At 44.5% G+C, this 17,825-nt stretch overlaps 1 protein-coding gene across 4 annotated transcripts in view; it reads left to right on the top strand.

The window, feature by feature from the left end:
• ZNF831 (zinc finger protein 831) overlaps positions 1-17,825 on the top strand; it is a 106,647-nt gene that overhangs the window by 75,072 nt on the left and 13,750 nt on the right. The window contains exons 5-6 of one of the 4 annotated variants that reach the window (XR_002802984.2): positions 14,998-15,142; positions 15,742-16,534. The exons of 2 other annotated variants lie outside the window; for them this stretch is intronic. The gene's annotated coding sequence lies outside the window, so the exon portion shown is untranslated. Of the gene's footprint in view, positions 1-14,997; positions 15,143-15,741; positions 16,535-17,825 lie in introns of those variants that run through there. One more of the 4 variants, XR_011430871.1, reaches the window with a different exon arrangement.

The following is a 17,825-nucleotide window of genomic DNA, read 5'->3' on the forward strand; positions in this document are numbered from 1 at the left end:
GCCTAGAGGAGAAATAACTTTCAATGATACATAGATCAATGTTAAAATACATTGAGTCATAATGAGAAAGTCATTCTCTTCTCAATTTCCTTTTAAGCCCCTTGATTCCATCATGGAGAAAGTCTTTTTTGGATGCTAGCATGTCCTTAACAACTGCCTAGTTAACCCTTTAGTCATCTCCCTTGTGAACAGAGCGAGCTTAGGTTTGAACGTCTGTCTAGCATTTGAGAACACTTCTGTTTTTATTGTATTTATTTTTACAAGTGCCTTCTTATGCCAGACACCTCAACGCCTTCTGAACCATCTACCCCAGCTCTTTCCTACGATAGACCATGGAAAGCCAGCTATTCCAGCTCCCTCTCTCAGTCTGCTGTGAGGCTAAGAAGGATGCAGGGCAAGAACTTTCGTTTTGGATTCAGAAGACTTTGTTTGAATCCTGACTTTTCCTCCTGCCACTTCCTTGAGCAAGAGTCATTACTTCTCTTTGCCTCCAGATGCTCATCTGTAAAATGGGGGTGCAGTTTCCGAGTCTATAGTTTTCAGAGGTGTTTAACTACACAGGTTCACTTAACCTGGCCCTTGAAAATCCCACGAAGCCAGTCTAGGAATACCCCACTCATCTCCTCTGAGACTGTTGACAGCTCCAGTTGCATGAAGGGTGAGTGGAAGGTGCTGTGTGAACTGTGAAGGACTCTGCAGATGTGGTGGCTATCATGACCCGCACTGGGGCCTTGGGCTAAATTTCCACCCCAGGTCTGGAGTGGACATCTGCAAGCCAAAGGAACGAGTCAACGAACAGTGACATTCAGATGAGGAGTTACTTGGTATTTGGGAGGCTATCGGGGGCGCTTTAACTTGGAGGGCACAGATACAGACAGCCCTCTCCCTGCTGCCATGAAACTGGCCCCGAAAGTAGACAAGACAAAGGGATCTGAACAAGCCTCCACAGCCAGCCCCACTCCACCTCAGGCCTCCCTGGCAACCAGGGGCTCTGCTTAGGGACGCTGCTTTCCCTCTGAATAAATGCCTTCACACTGGCCTTTACCCCTTGTTGGATGCTGGCAGGGAGCATGGAGAATCTGCTCCAACAACAGCATTGCTTCCTGCTCCAGCATTTGGAGAGTTTCCTTCGAATGTTTTTCCTCACCTAATTTTCAATATGGCCCTGTGGGGTGGGGGCAGGGGTGCCGTGGCCTTTCTCTGTCCTGATTAGGAGTTTTGCCCAAGTTCAGACATTGAGGAGAAGAAATGCAAATTTAATTCCAAGGTTTTTCCTTTGCTAAAACTCTCAAAATTTTGGCTTGCGTTGTTTCCTTAACTTCCAAAGACATGAAAAAGTAATTTTTGTTCCCCCTCCACGCAGACATTAGTGATCATTTTCAGTCATTTTCAGCTCTCCCTTTTGCTACGAGGCACCTGGCGTGCGGGGAATGGACAAAAGCCATTTTTCTAAGTACTAGCATTTGAAATTATTAAGTGTTCATTAAGCACCCCCGGGTGCAAAGCACTCTCGGAGATGTTTGTTTCTCAATTTTCTATAATTTCCTTATTTTTTTCCCCTAGCTAAAGGCAGATTGAAAAACGAACTCGGTGCTTTTGAGTCTCTGAATCATAGTTAACGCGCGACGCCCCCTCCCTCAACCGCGCTGTTTTCCTTCTGCCTCCTCTCGTCTTCTTTCTTATCAATCCCATAAAGTTCTTGTTCTTTTAACCCCTACTCAGGGACTGGAACTTTTGCTTTATTCCTGACTACCTGCCAGGAAGTGCGAAAGCCCCTGACCAGTGCTCGCCCCGGACTGCGGGTGGGAGCCCCGGAAAAATCAAGAAGCCTGTGGAGGGAGGCAGCCCTTGCCGGGCAGGGTCTGGCTGCAGGCAGCTCGGCAGGCTGAGCCCGGGGCAGGCTGAGCGGCGCGGTCTCCGGGGGCCCCGCGCCCCCCACTGATGGGCATTAGAGGGTCTTGAGACCCCCATCTCTGGGTGGCCCTTTCTAGAAGGAACATGAAAGCCCCAAGCCCCCCTCCCATCCGCCCTCACGGGCTTCGTGACTCTGGTCTTAGTTGCGCAGAAAGAAACGCTCTGTTTTTTTCTTCTCTTTCTTTCTTTCTTTTTTTTTTTGACAAAACCTCACATAACCTCAAAAGTTACCCATGAATTTACCAAAACTTTTTATGAAACTATTTTAACCTCTGGTGGGGGTTAAAAAACAAGCCCTGTGAATTTATTAGCCGGAAGAAGCCAAGCACGACTTTTTATTTGATGCGAAATCGTCTTGCGAACTTCAAGGGAGCCCCCTAGCGTCCGTGCGCGAGACACAGGCTCGCTTCTGCCGCCGCAACCGCCCGTCGCAGTTCCACCTTCGCTTCTTGCCCTTCGGGGCCCCAATCTCGCCCAGGTGTGTGTGTGTGGGCAAGCCCCGGACCTCACTTCACTTGGGGTGGGGGGGCTGTGCACTGGGGGACCTGCTCTGAATACCAGGGGACCCCCTCGGCGCGAATTTATTTTGTCTTCTTAGGTGTTCAGGTGGCTGAACTGATGTGCACGGTTGCAGCCAAAGGAAAAGAGAGGCGAGTTTTGATACAAGAGCCTGATGCTTTTTGAAATAGGCAAGACCCCTGCTGAAAAGCGACCCTTGCCATCGTCTCAGCACGCAGGCGACCCCAGCTTTTTGATGTAGTTTTACGTAGTTTTTTTTAATGTATTGCACTCACATAAATACCACCCAGATGTGCAAGAATAATAATGATCTTTGAAAGAGAAGAGGCAGAAGCCCCAACTGAGAACAAGAGGGAAGCAGAGGGGAAGAAAGGAGAAGGATGAGAAGATAGGGGTGAAAGGAAGAAAGGACTAAACGGTGCTGGAGGACCTTTTTGGGGCTCCCTGTCCTGACGCACGTGATGCAGAATCCGGGATCTGCTGCAAACACAGGCTCCCAGTCTTTGCACACTGAACAGGACTTCTAAAGATCTCCGACCCGAGTATGTGAGATTTTTGTATCCTCTCCAACTTGGAGACACACTGGTTCTCCTTCAGAACTGGCCATGTATTTAAAAAGCACATGTAAAAGTATTAAAAAGCAAATGTTCTAGAATAGAGAAGTCAGAGAGGACAGAGCCTGCAGTAGCCTGCCCAGCAGAGGCAGCAGTGGTACAGCATCTAGAGGACCGGCTTGAAGACGGAGATGCTCTGGTTCCAGGCTGAGCTCTATCACCCGGAATTGTGTGGTCTTGGGAACGTGTCTTAGCTCCTCTGTGCCTCAGTTTCCCAATTCATAACATGGAGGTGATAATAGCAATATCCATTTGTAGGGCTGTTGAGATACCATTTATATCATAAATAATTTAAAATACTGCTTAGCAGCATCCTGTATGATGAGCATGCCAGCTCATTGTTCCTAATCCATCTCTATAGAGAAGCAGGGACCCAGAATTTTCCATTAAGCAAAATCTCCCAGTTTTTACATGATGGTAATGACTTCCCATTCAAAGACACACACACACACACACACACACACACACACACACAAATCTGGGCCCCAAATATAGTCAGGTTGTTTGAGACCTTTATGTTACAGGCTGCCAGGAAGAATGGGGAGGGGAGGGAGGAACTCATCTACTCTTATTGCCCCATTGCTTTGATCAGTCTGACTGCTGTTTGCACATGGTCCAGCCCTGGGCGAGGTGGTTTCATTCACTCAGTCATCCCTGCACTCAGGGCTCTTTACTGAGCATCTACGGTGCCCTTGACACGGTTTCTTGAAGGGCAAATCAAACACATTTCGCTGAGCTCCCGTCTCCTAAAATGTTGAGACCTTAAAGCTTCTCCAAGTTTAATCGAGCAAACAGCAACAGGAGTTACATCCTATAGTGATGCTGCAGAGCAGTATAGTGAAGGCTTCTGAGAGCCAGACCTGCATTCCCCTTTATCTTCGTTCAAATGGATTAAAGATAATATGTTATTGATTTTTTAAAATCCACACGTTAGTGGTTCAAGAAAAATTCGTTTTGTATGTTTTAATGTGAAAACAATTATTTTCCATTTAAAACTTCTTTGTGGGCCGGTACGCTTTCCCCCCTTTTCACTTTGTAGGGTAGCAGGGTGCTGCTAAGTGGAGCGGGAAGGCTCTTCATTTTTCACTTATTCATCTCTGTCTGCTTTACCTTTTGCATTCTATGTCATGTTTAATTTCAATTAATTTGGGTTCATTTAAGCAGCATTTCATTATAGATTCAATGCATAAATTTCTTTTTTTAAAAAAATAAGAAATGGGGAACATTTTTAGTGAGTTTAAAGTAATTCTGCCTTAAAGTGAAGAACGGCCACTTAACCTGGTTAACTCGGGAAGTCTCCTTGCGGGAGAAGGGGTTCTTTTTGATCTTGTGTTTACCTTCCCCAGCTGCTCTTGGATTTTCCACGGCTGGTTTTAGTAAGACGTGCTTTGGTCCTGACAGCTCAAGGCTTTCGATGCTTCTGAGGACACAGGACATATTTCTTCTTTGTTTCCAGTTTTGCTACTCAATAAATTTGAGGAGTCATGAAGCAGTCACTTGTGTAGTTAGATAAGGAGGAAAATGATGATTTCTCTATTATTTTGTTGAGAAGAATGGGAAACTAGATTAATCAATGTCTGTTAGAAATGCCTCTGTATAGAAGAGACTGGCTTCTTTCATCAAAGTCATGAGGGTGTCTCATAAGCAGACATATTAGATGGTTTTCTAGGGGCTGGAGGCAGGCAATCAAGGTTTGAATTTTAAGTCTGTCACTAGGCAACATTAGGTAAGTCCTTAATCCTAGCTTTAATATGGTTAGGAAGCGGGTGAGGGCCAGCAGGTATCCATCATACTCGCCCATCTCATCCTCTGGGGCACAAGGAAAGTAAGAAATGTCTGTGAGAGTCGGGAGAATGTTTTGGTATGGTTAGAATTTTTGGTAGCAAGGGACCAAAATCCAACTCATAAAGGTTTAAGCACAAAGGAGAGTTTGTTTGCTCATGTAATTAAAAGCCCTGGCTGGGTCCAGGGACTCAAATAATGTCACCAGGGCTCTGTTCATCCCTCTTCCTATCTGAGTTGGCTTTCCTCTGGGTGGCCTTCATCCCTAGGCATGTGGTGGCCCCTGTGACCTCAGTTTACATCCTACCCACTTCGTCTCTGTGGTAGGAAGAGAGCTTTCTAACTGAAGTGCAAGTATTGACTAATTTACTGAGGTTTGGGTCATATGCCTAGCCTGGAGCTTTCTCTTTGTCCAGATGAGTAGACTATGCCCACCCTGGAGATGGGAGGTGGTGCTGTTGGTGAGCCAGCCAGTTTATATTGGGAAGGGATGTTCTCTGGAGGAGAAGCAAGGTGGAGGAGCGGCACACAGCCTCCTCTTGCTTCCTAGGTAAAGGAGATCAAAGATTGTGCAGTAGTTACCTTCCATGTGCTGTGTGCTACGCGTTAATGGTTGTGGTGGATGGTGCTGGTGCCCCGCCCAGATCTCTTTTCGGGCCAGGCATCCCCCGCCCCACCACGTCCTAGCTGTTGAGAGTGTTGCTGCTTCCGTCTCTTGTCCGTACTCTTCTCCAAAGCGCTGCTCTTGGCTGATGGGAACCACTTTGCCCTCAACATACATGCAGACACTGGGGGTGGCCACAGCCACTGACTGACTGATGGGGGCATGTGACCACCCAGCCCTTTGCCTCTGGGTGGGATAAATTTGTGATGCAGTTCACACTGTAGAGCTCCCCGCGGGCTCAGGCAGAAGCTAGACTTCTCCAGAAATCACAATTTTGTCTAACTTCTTCCCATTTCCCCCACTCCCTGAAAGTTTCTCCCAGGAGCAACCCCCCAGTAAATGACTTACACAAGAACCCAGGATACCAATCATCTATAAACCATGAAATGCAGCTACTTACCACTTAAGTCTCAATATAAGGCTGTCTTCTATTTTCTCAACACAAAGATCAAAAAATGTTTTTGAACCAACCTGAATATAACATGAAGATACAGATGAAGTAGGTAAATTTCTACTTACAATATTTAATGTATTAATCTAGTTGCATATTCCCCTTTAAATCACATGTCAACATAAAATATCAGTTTAGTGATAGTGTGTTTCTGCTCACATTTCGCGAAGCCCTTGTGGCTGAACTTGTAGCATGCATCTCTGACACAGCCTTTGTCGTCAGTAGAGCCCCTTGTTTGAGTCATCTAATAGAGTTTTCAGAGCACAGCATCTTCACTTTCATCCCAGCTCTTTGAGATTTAGTACTTTTAGGCTCTGAGTACAATACTATCATAGAAATGTATCCGTAGCCATAAGCATCCATTTACATAACATTAGAACAGCCGCTTTCATTTCTCAGATAGGTGTCTATTCGCAATTTCCACCAAATAAACGTGCTGTTTTGCTTTTCGAAGCAGTCTTCAAAGAGTCTTGTTTACAACAGCATCCAATGCTTATAATTGTGTCCCAAGTGCCAAGGAAAGATGACTAAATTTGTGTTAAAGGTCCCTCCTCCCATCATCTTTTTCAAATCATTTCTGTCAGGTGATACCCGTGAGTGACTCAAAGTAGCATTGATTGGCATTGTTTCAGGCTAATGTGTGTCTTCCTAAACAGTATTTTGTAATTCAAAATGAAGTAATGGGAGAGTTCCCTACAAAATGCGATGACTTGTAAGGATTTCATTATAAGGTGAGTCATTTTCTGAGGGATAAATTTTGGGAGGAAAACCTCTCTTACACTCAGGCATATGTAGTCCTTAGCATAACACATCTTCTGAGTGATCAGCAAGGGGGCTGAAATGGGACCAACTGGCCTTGCTTGACTCAGATGGGACGTTCTGAAAATAAAATGAAATTTGGGAGGACATGGAGAATGAATGCCTTCTTTATTTTAGTACAAACATAGGTAGAAAAAGGCCCAATATCTAAATAATGATCCAATTATATGGGGATATTTGGGACTACTGTAGTTTCTCATGCATTGTTTTAAACAGTCACTCATTTTAACCTTCTTTATTATGAACATATTTATTCTTAAACTTCTGTTCTATTAATTGCTCAGCATTATTATAATTTGTTTGTAATATCTTATGTTATCTAATAAGAATAATAATAAGAAGAATCTTAGCTAATGTCAGTGGGGTACTTACCATGAACTACCCACTATTCTGAGCCATTTTATCATCTCCCTTAAGCTTTTTGACAGAAATGTAAATGCTATAATTATATTCATTCTGTTTATGAGGATATAGACATAGAGGGGTTGAGTGACTGATTGGAGGGTACACACGAGCAAGTACTACAAATCTAGGCAGCCTGATCCTGGACCCAGGTCATTCCAAACCTCACTAGTTATAATTGGAAGCCCCAAAGTGTAGTTTGCTTACCTCTGTGATTTATAAACAAATATTCTGAAAGAATTTTAATTCTCAAAAAAATATACATATTAATCATGATAAATATATGCATATATCTCATATCAAAGGCAACCTTACATATATTTGCTGTACAGCATTAGCTAGCTTCATCTTGGTAGATTCTTTGGGTTGGCTGGGCATTCTGCCGACTTGAACCAGGCTCAGATGATCTTCTTGGGTTTGCTCATGTATCTACAGGGTCGGCTGGGGGAACTACTGGCAGATTGGCAGGGACTGGCTGGTCTAGGATGGCCTCACTCACATGCATGGAAGTTGGTTGGCTGCCAGCAAGGGGAATGGGGGTGAATGAAGAATATGTCTCCTCTTATGGGTTCAGAGAGAGAGAGAGCACAGAACTCCTAGGTTTGGAACTGGCACAACATGACTTCTGTTACGTTCTACTGGCCAAGGAGAGTCACAAGATCAGCTCAGATTCAGGGTTGGGGAGATGACTCCGCCTCCTGATGGGAAACCTTAAAAATCACATTGCAAAAGATTTAGACATGTGGAATGGTGAATAATTGAGGCTGTTTGTTTGTTTGTTTTTGCAATCAGTCAACTATATCTTCTGTTTAAGGCATGTGAAGCAGTTTAGAACACATTTGCCAGGAGCTCTTAAAAAAAAGTGGGTCATTTTTTCATATAACAAATAGACCAGAGAAAGGCAGTCTGGGCTAGGGCAACTGGCCAAGGAGCTAACGAGTGACCCAGGATCCTTCTGTTTTCCTACCCCACTGTCCCCACTCTGTGCCTTTATTTGGTGGGTGGCATGGTCGCTGCAGCCTCTCCAGGCATCATGATTGCATTCCAGGCAGGGAAAAGGCCCAAGGCCCCCAGGGGTATGCCTTTACAAAGCCTTCTGGAGGGCTTCCAGCAATCCTACTTATATCTCCTTGTCTAGGGCTGGGGCATAAGGCCACCCCTGGCTGCGGGGAGTCTGGGAGAGGAATGTCCTGGAGGAGCACTAAAGATCTTTGGGGTTCCGCTGATAAGAAAGAAAGAGAATGATGATGGATAAGCAACTCACAGCAAGTGATATCAGTGTTCCATCCGAGGCAGTAAGTTTATTTTTTAAAATAATCTTATTTAGGTGAAAAAGGGAGTTAAAACATTTTTATGTAATTAATAAATTTAAGTGAAAAAGGGAGTTAAACATTTTTATGTAATTAATAGTGTAGATCAGGAGTCGGCAAACTCTCTGTAAAAGGCCAGATTGTAAATTTTTTTGGCTTTCCTGGCCATACAGTCCTTGTCGCACTTCCTCAGTTCTGATGTCGTAGGGGGCAAGCAGCCCCAGAAACAGGTAAATCAATGGGCTGGCTGTGTTTCGATAAAACTTTTATATTTATAAAGATCAGAAGAGGGCCACGTTTGCTCTGCAGGCTGTAGTTTGCTGGTCCCTGGTCCAAATAATTTGCAGATATTACAAAATGGCGCAGGCTTAATACTTGGAGGTCAGCAGACATGGCAAATCCATCAAGGTTGTATGGGGACAGCCAAGGTTTAGGAGCTGGGCTAAAGTTTAGACTCTTGCACTATAATATTTCTCATCACCATGGTATTAAGTATGATAAAGCTTTGATTGCTCTCATAAAGGCTGAAAATAACAATGAATTAAGAAAGATACATAAAGTTTGTTTCTCTCACAAATAACCATTGGGTTTAAGTAGTCTGGTCTGGTATGGTGGCTCCACGTGGTGGGGATCCAGGTGCCTACTCTGCTCTCCTCACCATAGGTCTTCCTTTTTTGTGGCCTAGGATGGCTGTTCCAGCTCCTGCCTATAGGTCTGCATTCCAGCCGATAGTAAGGTGAAAAGAGGAAGGAGAGGGTACCCACCCTCCTTTTAAGGGCCAGCCTTGGAAATTGCATGTATCACGTCCTCTCACATCTCTTTGGCCAGAACTTAGTTACCTGGTCATACTTGGCTGCAAGAAAAACTGAGAAATAGAGTTTTTAGCAGAGCAGCAGTATACTCCAGCTGGAAAGTGAGTTCTTACTGCTAAGAAAAAGGATCAGAAGTAGGGAGGCCACTCATGCGCTCTGCCACACGGGCTAGAGATAGAGACAGGGTGAAAGCACAACATCTTTTTCCTTATAAAGAAAAATTTCAGTTAATATTCATGCGAGTAATGCCATTTTCCGGGTGCTGTTTATATGCTAAGATCCCCCTTCGCGTCTTGACTATGAGCCTCTTCAGGATGTAGTAAAATCTTATTCTTTATTGTCTCCTTAGCACCGTAAAAAGTCAAGTTAACCAAAAATTACAGATAGAACTTTGAGGTTCTAGTTAGAGAAAAACACATTTTTGTTTGTTTGTCTGCAGGAAGCAAGTGACACCACTTCAGGAGTCTTGTTACTAAACACCCATGTGGATGTTTACAAGCCTGGGGATGAGCATTTCTTTCCTAAGTTCTCCCACTTTCAAATGCTTCTGTTTTGAACCCCTTTGCACGTGCCCCCCGCCCCAACTTTAAAACAAGGAACAAGATTTCCTCCTTTTTCCGAATAATTCCGGGCACTGCACCTAGTGGTAGCTGGTTTTGTCCTTGCCGCTTCCATTCAGTCACTGCTGCTTTTCCACTGTCGCCCACTGAAGAAAGCTCAAATTATATGGTGAGCTACAGTAATAACAGTAGTAACAACACCTTGCTATTATTTACACAGAACAAGGCGTGAGACTGTCATAACTGCCTGAGAGGCCATTGTTCCTGTGTGTCGTGCTGTTCCTTTCCAGTACCCACACTGATCACCCGGGGAGAGCTCGTGGATACACCGATATCCCTTAGAAGAAAATTCATATCCTATGGCACCAAGAGGAGATTCACTCTATGGGACACAGGAGCGGGAGCTGGCTTGTAACCCCGATGCTGCGCTTCCCGTCACCGCAAGGCTCCCTGCGGACAGGGCTGAAAACCATGGCCAGCTTTAATCTTCTTCTTCAAATTACCTTCAGACATAGGACCTCTTACCTTCAAAATTCATTTTTAGCCTTTAAAGAGAACTACCTCTTTAAAGAAAAAAAAAAAAACTCCCTTGATGAATGCAAATTGACATTAACTGGAGTTTAAAAAAACCATCAGGGTTTTTAAATATGATTATAATCAGTGAGGATAGTGGAGCAAAGTCAAATCGTTATTGATCTCACTCGTGGGGGGGGGGGGGAGGGAAGGACTGCTGTGAATTAATCAGAAAAGGAGATTTTTCTGTAAAGCCCATCCAACTGTGAGTCCTCCCTGCGGTCTGGCTCTGCCCTGAGACCCCCAAGATGCCAGACGCTTGGTTAACTCTTTCACGATCCTCCCCAGGACTGTGACAGGATCTGCAGTCACGTCAAAGTGGGAGCTCTCTGGGCAGGGATTATATTTGCGATTTTGAGGGATGAAGTGGGAAAGCAGCGTAGGGTACGAGTTTTGGAGTCAGACTAGTGTTCACTCAGTAAGTTCACTCAGCAGTATTCATTGAGCACCCATTGTATGCTACTCACAGTGTTTCAGGTGCTGGAAAAACTGATCATCAAGACAGACCAGGTCCCCTCACTCATGGAGAGATGTTCCAGTTGAGGGGAGATGGGCCATAAACCACAAATAGATGAATAAGACCCCAACGCACAGTGATGATGATAAAGGTAGTGCTAATAACAGGAATAACAGCCCCACATTTGTGGAGCACTGTCTTCCAGATCCTGAGTTTGGTGCTTGTGGTGTCAACTCATTGAATTCCCTCAACCAGCCCTGCAGGAAGTGCTAGGGTTCCTCCCATTGCACAGACCAGGACACTGAGGCACAGAGAGGGAGGGACCTCCCGAAGGTCACACGGCCTCTGCATGGAGGTGAGGTTTTCTCTACAGCTCTGAGGTACAGGACTCGCTGTCTGTCGACTTCCCATCTCACCGGGCACCGGGCAATGGCAGATGAATGAGCCCCACGACGATTGGCCTCATGCCTCACAAAGCCACCATTTTGGCCAAGGGTCCGCGCCCATTGTTTGCCTTTGGGCCTCTCTTGTAGAGGGGGACATTCGAGCAGCAAGGACACAGGCGGTCTCACCAGAACTAGGAGGAACTCAGCTGCCCCTGTTTCCACACTGGACAATTAGAGAGCCCAAAACAACACAAAGAAATAAATACAAAATCCCAGTCTCACCAGGCAATAGCCAAGAATTTGAACGCTACCAAAGCCAAGCCTTTCAAAAATGATAATTTTAGAGGAAGAAGAGCAAACGAGTTGCCATCGATGCCTCTGCCCCGTCCAGAGTAGGTCCAGTTCAACAGACATGGAATAGCGGGTGCCCCTCTGGGGGCTGTGGTCTGGTGAGGGTTTCATCTGTCGTTCCTCTGCCTTGTCCCGAAAACATGGCCCGAATGGGGAGGACACCTTGAGGAACTCTCTCAGGTTCTTCCCAATTTTCCTCAGGATCAAAACTGGCGCCTGCGCTCATCGTGTGTCCACCGTTGACGAAGTGATGTGAAGTGTGTGTGTGTGTGTGCACATGCACGCACATGCACACACGTGCACGCACATCTCCAACACCTCCGCCAGCCTGCCTCCACCTTCTAGAAAGGAATGAAAGAGAAAACAACCCAGATGAACCCTCCATTCTCACTACTTTTCCTCCGTCTGGTCATTTTGGTTCCACTGTGGGATTTTGGGTTCCTTCCTGAGAACTACTCCCGTCATTAGCCTTTTTACCCACAGGAATCCCTTTTCTCTCTACCAGAAGTATCCAGAACCTCCCTCCCGTTTCCCTTTTCTCCTGAGGTTTCCTTGTGGCAAACTCTGCCCCCTGCCCTGAAGGGTCTCTCTCCACTGCCCGTTCACGTCTTCTGCGAGGCTTGACGTAATTAGTATTTCTGAAATGAATGTAACCTGGAGCTGTTCCATGAGCCCAAGTTCACCATAGTCTTTACTGGAACCAAAACATTATTGAAAAAGCAAATCACTTTTATTTTCCTTGAAAATACTTCATATGAACTGCATTAGAATCCTCGCTGAGAAAATATACCCAGAACTTCTAATGGGAGGAGTGATGTTACCAGGAAAAAAATAAAGAATCATAGGGTACATTGTACATTTCCATAATGAAACCTATTTTCGATTTTGTTATTTACCTCATACTATTTCATCGACTCGCATCTCCTCTCCCTGAGTTTATGAGCAGGTGGGCGTAGCCTTCTCTGCCTCCGAGGACCTTCAGGATAATGGAGCACATGTCCGGTTCTCTCCCATGAGTCCACGGTAGCAGGGTAGGGCCATGTTCAATGAGAAAAATGGGTCACCTTGGGTTCTCATATATGGTAGAGAAATAAATATTTCTGGGGTAAATAGACTAACAGTTTTTCAAATAGAAGTTGTGAAGGCTGATCTGCGTGGTGGGGTTAAAAGTGTCGTGAACTGACAGGCAGGAGATGGGATACCGATTTTTCAGCCTGAACATCCGTCAATCTTTTGTTTTCCATATTGTGGCCTCCTCGGTCCATTTACGGTCCTTGTAAATTTATTCCGCCTTCTGGACCTGTCCAAGATGCCTCCAAAATCCAGATGTTTTCATGAAGTGGCTGTACCTTTTTCTGACAATCTGTAACCACGCAACAGACAGCCAAGTGAGTGTGTCTGTCTGCCTCCAGCCCTTCCAGCTGGCTGGGCCAGCCGTTCCATTCGTCCTTCTGCTTGCTTCTCTCTCCTCTCCACGTGCAGGAGGGGAAAGGGGTGCACAAGCGTCTTGCGGGGCTGCTTGATTTGTCCCTTCAGAGAGCCCTGTCCTGGAGGCTGAGTCCTCCCCTCTGGATGGGGGGCCTTTCTAAGAGCCCTTTGCCCACAGGAGAACGAGAAGAGATGTTTCTGCTGGAAAAAATGTCAACTCTTGCCCTTTTCTGAAGTACATGCCATTGACAAGTTTAACAATAAAAAGCCGAAGTTTGCCCTCTTTTTCCCTTTGGCTTAAAAAGAGAAGAAAAGGGGTTTATTCTTTTCCTCTCCTTTCCCCCCTCGCTTTAAAATACTTGAAGGAGAAGTTATGAGCATAACAAAACTCTCATCTAGAAAATGTGTCCCAACCTGCATTGCTGGAGTGTGGCCGCTGTGCTGAGGCCCCTAGAATGCTTCTCTGCATAATGCACCTTTTCAGCGCATCATCTACCCCCTGCCGCTGACGCTCTTCTCATCGTCAGCCTTCCCCCACTGTGGCTATCCGAAGCTAACTAAGGTCTCTCACCCAGAAAAAACCTTCATAACAATTAACTGGACTCGATGGTCTTTCCTAGTGGGTATGGGTCAGGGGGCCATTTGGGGAGGAAAATGCATAGCCTCAGGGCTGTGTATACATGGGAATGGCAGAAATAATTATGAGATCATAGAGACTAATAATTTTTCAAAATAGACTTTTTGAAGGTTGTTTTTTCATGGTGGTGATAAAACATTCTTAAAAACGGTAGAAGGGCTGTGGGATGCTGGCTCTCTCTCTCCACATCTGTCTCTGCTTTGCCTTTTGCCTGTAGGTTTGACTTCTGGGTTTTTTTGGAGCCCCTATATGTTATTTCTCCATCAAAATTAAGGAGATGTCTGTATTGATAATAATTGCTCATCCCAGATCAATCCAGATGCCACGGCCATCCCTGGATTCACAGCGTGCAGCACCTGGAGCCCAGCCCAGCATCTTCAGTCAGACTTGTCTGAGCAAAGCTAGTCCGCCGCCAGCTCTGCCTTTCCCTACGCCCTAAAGCAGGATGGCCACAGTTAGCAAATGAAAACACAGGGCACCTAGTTAAAGCTGAATTTCAGATAAACAAAGAGTATATTTTTTTTACCATAAGTACACCACAAACATTGCATGAGATATACTTATGCTAAAAATAATTCATTGTTGACCTGAAATTCAAATTTCAGGCATCCACATTTTATCTGGGAACCCCTCGCTAAGGCCCTCCGACCAGCCTTCTGGCATAGACCTCCTGGGGTCCCTGGAGGACTCCATGTGATTGGAACCATACCCTGAACTTTCTTTCACATTGGATTTCACTTCTGATCCTGATGAGGTTTGGGGTTCCCGCTCAGGCCAGCCCAGTCTGCCTTGGGCCCTTCTTCCAGTTTGGTTGATTCTGGGCTGTCTGCTATTTAGACTCTTAAGTGATTACCTCTTAAGAGGGGTGGAGGCTTGTTCCCGTGGCCTGGGCACCGGGACCCCCCAATATCCCCTGTAATCAGTCCATTTTGATCTCTCTCTCTCTGTTTCTTCACTTCTCTTTGTGTCTCTGCCTGAAGCCTCTCAGCGGGGCGCCTCGGCCAGAGGAGAGCTGGGTGGGAGGGGGTGGGGATGCTCCAGGGCCTTCCCCCACTATTTCACCAATGAAGAAAGGCCACCGTCACTGTCTTTCTTTTCAAAGCTAAACTATGGAAAGAAAGGGGTTAATTTTCTCTTCTCTTTGAAATTCGTGAGGGAGAAAGCATCAGTACCACTCTGCTCAGAAAATGCACTCAGACACCGTAATCAGTGGAGCTGCGATCTTATGTACATTTCTACTCTAAAACCTATTTTAAATTTTATCATCTACCGCATGCTATTTCATCTCCTCTCGTCCTCTCCCCCTTGTATTTATTAGAGGCTGGCTATGGATTTCTGTCCCTGAGAGCACCTTCCTAACAATGAAGTGTACTTGGCAGTCGCTCACGGTGAATAAGGATTGGAGGATATTCTGCAAGGAAAATGGATAGCCTTGTTTCCTCTGTATGAGAGAAATATTTGAGGTAAAATAGACTAATAATTTCTCAAAGTAGAAGTTTTGAGGGTTGCTTTTGCATAGAGAAGTTGGAAACTCCTTGAAGTGATAGAAAGCGTGTGGGATATTATAATTATTGTTATTTCCCGCCCTGGCAGGCCGCCGCGGGTTTTCTCTTTCCGTGTGCCAGCATCCTTCGAGGTTCAAGGCCACTTCATGTTTTTCTTCTGCTTTCTCCACACTGACTTTTTTTGATTTTCATGAGGGGTCTGAGAGAGAAAGCCTCCCAGAACCCACTCTCAGTGCTTCCAGCCCTCATTCTTTGATGGATGTTCATGCAATTTTCTCATTATTTTTCTGTCAGCATTCACAGAAACAGTGTAAAGTACTTTATTTCAAAGCCATTATGTTAGTTTACTCCATAATAATCTAAGCTGTGTATTCCTTTTCTGATTTGAATTTAGTAATAACATATTTTTAAAGATAAGTCGAAAAGATTTCCTGAATAAATTTTCGATGACAACTGCTTAAGGTTCAGTTTTTTCCCCTCCTTTAATCTCTCTTATTGGACCGCGGGTTTATCTACTTGATTTAGTTATCATTTCTTTCTGCACACTTTTAAAACAGACCCTGTGACTTCTCTTGGGAGAAAATTTCAGAGCGGTAATCTTATTGAACTAGCTGTCTTTCATTCAAGAAAATTCAAGAAACCGAGCAGAGAGCTGTGTGGTAAGGTGCGCCAATGCCCCCAACCCAAACCCTGCCCAAGACCACCCCCAGGGATGATACCAGGAACTGCTTGAAGGCAAGAGTTTCTGAAAATTCTCTTCTCTCCCTCTTGTAAGGTTTGCATATTTTAAATTCTGTTCTTTCCACAACCCCTCAGCTTCTGGATATAATTTGTGCATAATTGTGTATCCTCCTCAAGATTCATCTCCCTCTTCCTTCTCCACCCTTTCTTCAGGTGGAATTTTCTGGGTGTCTGATGTTTACACTTTTCCAGACGAGAGTTAAGGGGCCCCTCCCATTTTCTGTCAGATCGTGGATTTCTTTTCCTGTATTGCTTTGGAACTGCAAAACAGATTCTTCTCACCGATGGTAGTGTAGAAATCTTCAGGAAAGATGTAAAGATTTTTTAAATGCCTCAAAGTGTGGACTTTCTAGATGGTCCCAATATGTCAGTTGCTGTTCTAAAAAAAAAATGTAAAAATCAGATTTCTTAGTTTGGTAGGATTAAAAATTATTTCTGGTGCAGTATTCTTTCCGTGATATGGCATTGGTGGTCTTGCCTGTATTTTCAGGTAAGCTTTTGGTTGTGTATGTAACTGAACTTTAAAATTTCCGGTGCGTTTTATCGGACTGATTCAATTTAGAGGAAGATAAAGGGTGCTGCTCTGAGGCTAGGAGATAGTTTTTGAGGTAAAAAAAAAAAAAAAAAAAAGTCCTGTAATTCAAGTTTCACATCATAAAAGACAGGATTTCTAAAGCTGGCATGAGGACAAAAGAGTGGCTTCATTGAATTCTGTAAGAATTTGGTCCCTTTTCCTGTTCTTCCTCTTCTCCCCTTTGTTGCCGCGTCTCAGCTTCCGAGTTACTCATCGCCTTGAAGTTCAAGTCTCTGAGGTCTCCACCAGCAGGGCAGAGCCAGCTCTTGATATTTTATTCCCTGCTTCGGTCGGAAAGAACTCATGACCATCCTCCCTTATTTTCTATCTGGATCCATAGAAACCACGGAGAGGGTTTTGCTCAAAAAACACTCGTTGAGTCGCGTTGCCTCAGGATGACGGTTACAGAAGCACACTTTCTTTTGAGCTAGAAATCTTGAGAAAAGACGAAGCCCAGATGAAAGTATTTCAATTACGGCATAGTCCACCCAGCCGTGTTTCTCTTATTATGAAGAAAACCACACTTATAAAATAAGCCAGAAAGCATACATTCTCGAGTAAATTTTGGTATGAAAGTTTTTAAAGAGTATTTTGGGGCCACCTTTATTCTTTTCCCTTTATCTCAGTCCTCTTGCTCCTAAATGATATGTAAGAAAAATGCTATTGAATTCTGTGTGTGTACAAGATTTGACGTTACTGAAATATTTTAAACTGGCTTTCCCACTAACGTTGTTTAAAAGAAACATCTGAGTGGGAGAAAGTTTTCAGCTTTCGAAACGCTTGCCTTTCCTCAAGAAAGCCAAAGGGAACTTTGGTGGCAGGTGTTCTGAGGTAAAAAAGAAAATACCCAAGTACCACACAGGATAGAAGATCTGAACTCGCCGTGAAAACAGGACAGTGTTTCCTCATCCCCTTTTCCTGGTTTTCTTGTCAAACTGAGTTTTCCTAGTCTGTAGTTTGGGTTGGAGGGGAGAGCCGCGTTCTCCCTAACATTGATCGTTTCACAGAGGCTGGACCTGGAATGTTCTCTTTCCTAAGTTGATCGGAAAACCAAAATTGATGAGACCAACTCCAGTATTCTCTTTCTTGCCTTTGCTTCCTGTTTGAAATTAGTCTGTTTTTTCCCTTATCAGGAATAATTAAGGAGAAAAGGCAAGAGCTTTCTTCCCAGCTATTATCCTTGAAATGGATCAATTTCGTCTTTTTAAGGATACAAATCTTGAGGAAAAATGAGCTCTCTCAAATACCTCAATTATATTTTGAGAAATGAACTGTCTTTTACAGACTCATTTAGTAATGAAAAACATTGAAAATAATAATTCAAAG

This window comes from Equus caballus, chromosome 22 (assembly GCF_041296265.1).
Source record: "Equus caballus isolate H_3958 breed thoroughbred chromosome 22, TB-T2T, whole genome shotgun sequence".
In the NCBI taxonomy this organism is placed as follows: Eukaryota; Metazoa; Chordata; class Mammalia; order Perissodactyla; family Equidae; genus Equus; species Equus caballus.